At 25.4% G+C, this 3,028-nt stretch overlaps 1 pseudogene; it reads right to left on the bottom strand.

Moving 5' to 3' along the window:
• LOC145833130 (ubiquitin-conjugating enzyme E2 J2 pseudogene) lies at positions 1-1,701 on the bottom strand (annotated as a pseudogene).
• Positions 1,702-3,028: the final 1,327 nt, after the last annotated feature.

Raw genomic sequence — 3,028 nt, forward strand, 5'->3', positions numbered from 1 at the left:
TTATTTTTTAATTTGAATGACGCCATATTTTTTCGGGTCTGCCTTCAACTTTTCGTCTATCTCTTGTTTAATATCAGGGAAGAGTTTTTTGAACTGTTCATCATCACTGCAGTGTTTGAGAGACTTGAGAGCGAGCTGCCTTCTTTGCTCTCCAGTTTGATTGATACCTCCGATGTGGTTACATTCGTTTTCAGCCATAAATGAGATGAATCCTGTGAACAATTTCATTTGAAAATTTCCAAAAAGTTGATAATGTTTTACTCATAATATCATTTTTTAGTTCAAAACTTTTTTAATTAAATTTGTTTTAAAAGACTAAGTTTTGTAATAACATTATAAAAAAATTTCATGAGCAAGGTTTCTCAAAATGGGGCTTATAGTTCCCTTGAGGTTTCGTAAAAAAATTACGAAACCAAAACCAAAAAGGGCGTGACTAGTAAAAATGCCGTAAGAAATCATAGTTTCATAAATTGAATATTGTACTAGATATTTTTGAGTTTATAAAAAATAGCAAAAAAAAAGTCTTAGATGTGTATAAAAACTTACATCAGTTATTTCTGTTTAAAAAATTTTTTTATAGTACTTCTTGACGTATTAAAGTGGACCATTATAGAAAGTTAACGGGGTTATAGGGAAATAATTTACATAATAACTATCATTAGATATACTGAGTAAATTAATAAGGTCAAAAACAAAAAGTTTTAGAATTTTTATTTTAATTTTTCACGAAGAAGACGGCCATAGCTTTTTTTAATTTTTCAAAAAGGAAAATAAGGAAAAAAATTGAAAAATCCTAAACTAGATTTTGCAAGAATATTTACTTAACTAAATCACTTATATCAAACATTAAACGAAATATTCTGTAACTGACCTCTGAGAATGGTGCCAATAGTCCAGGTTGAAGTCCAGCTTTCGGGATGAAAACTCGAAATTGACAGGCAAAGTTTTTTGTTGACTTCATACCTTCCGTTAGGCGTCATCATGCGGATTTCCGGCGGGGAGAAAGGGTAGTTGGAAGGAAAGATCATCGACCCGTGGTAATACCCTTCTTCGTAAGGCGTTTCCGAAGGACCTTGTATCTAAAAAAAAAGGTATTTAGTCTTTTTTTACTTGAAGAATTGTTTAATAAGTTTTTCATCAAAAACTTTTAGTATCAACAAGTACAATTACAAAAACTTAACTTTTACTTTAAATACATAGTCTTTCGTTGACATTATTTACCCAAGTTTATCACTTTTTATAGATTTTTTTGTAATCTAATTTCTTTTATTTTATACTTCTAAACCAATTGTGTTTACTCTATTGTAGTTCACTAAATAAAAAAAACAAACGATTTGTAGGAGTAAACGAAGAAACCGATCAGTTCCTACCCGCGATTAATTCCTACCCGATCACCACTCATCGACCAAGGTTAAGGGTTAATGGTTTAAACGATAGTAAAAAGATCAATGAAAAACAAAGTTAAACAATATCACTATAAATAAAGAAATACAAAATTGTTTGTAATTGTAAGTAAACCGAATATTATGTGTTAATGTGATGCGTATAATTTTTGTTAAAAAAAATGTAAAATAAGCTTACACAGAAATGACATTTATGAAGATTGCTATCCAAAGGTCTCACTGCTTTGACAAATTCAACAGGCTCCTTCTCTAGTCCTATATACTCCTTTGTTAATCGTTTGGTGGCAAGTTTGGTCATTTTGTATCAGTATTATTTCTATTTTATTTAATTCTTAAATAAATTTTTAAAACTTGATTTTTTAAAATACTGCTTTGTTTTTCTTTTCTTTAAGTTATTATTTACTTGCGTAACATACGCGCTTATCATAAGTGAAATTTTTACATAACTTTCCTATAGACTCTTTACTAATGGTTTGTATATAAATAATATTTTTTTTATAACAAAAGTTGTTAAAATTGATATAATGCTAAGTTTTTTACTACCCATGTATTCTAAAACATTCTAATACGAAAAAAAAGCTTTTTTTTCTACCATACAAATTTTACTTTCAATTTTATTTTATTTTATATAAAGAATTTAGACACAATTCAAAATTTATCAGCTGCTTTTAATTTTTGAAAACAAATTTACCAGGTAAGTAGTCATTAATTTTAATCTGTATCATAAATATAGAGATTTCATTAACAGTCATACAAATATTTTACCAGCTACACAGAAATTACAACTTGTGAAAATAGAAAGTATAGCAAATTAAGTTTTGTATAAATTTTTGTTTTAAAATTTGATTAAATATTAAATTAATGTTTTTATGTTAATTTTATTGTTGATAAATATATAGTTAATAAAAAAAAAATCACTTCACTTATCTTATTATGATTGTTTACATTCTCAAAAAATAAATATTATTTATAATCTAAATAATTTCTTTTAAACTTGTACTATACTTGGCTTTAAAATAAAATCAAATTAATTCTGACATCTTATCTTAGTTAATTTCAACAAATAAACTATTAAAATGAATTAAATATACTATGTATTAGAGCTATATTATGACTCTAATTAAAAGCCAACAGTATAACTAGAAAATTTTATTAACATTAATAGGGACAAAACTAATTATGTAAATGTTTAATGAAACTTGCCATATTTGCTTCATTTCCCAATACTAACTAAATTAATATTAAAATCAAGGACAAAACTTGAAACTTAGATGTTTACTAAAATTTGCCCTAGTTGCCAATAACAATAAAATTATGGAAAACAACGAAAAACATTATATATAAAAATTTTCTATGTGAGAAAACAATATTAATACAAACTACAAAAAAAAGTTGAGCAAAAAGTAATTTATATTAAAAATTTTTGTACTAATACAGCAAAATATTAATGAAAAAAGTTTTAAAAAAATTTTTGGTTTTTAAATACATAGTTTATAAAAAAAAGAGAAATAATATTATAACAATCTTTTCCATTTTTTTATAAATTCATTTTTAACCTTTCGGTCCTCATAAGATCATTTTTTATTCTAGTTTTATTAAAAGCATTTGTTAGAAGCCATAATAAG

Source organism: Thalia democratica, chromosome 4 (assembly GCF_965202585.1).
Source record: "Thalia democratica chromosome 4, ktThaDemo2.hap1.1, whole genome shotgun sequence".
NCBI classification, from domain to species: domain Eukaryota; kingdom Metazoa; phylum Chordata; class Thaliacea; order Salpida; family Salpidae; genus Thalia; species Thalia democratica.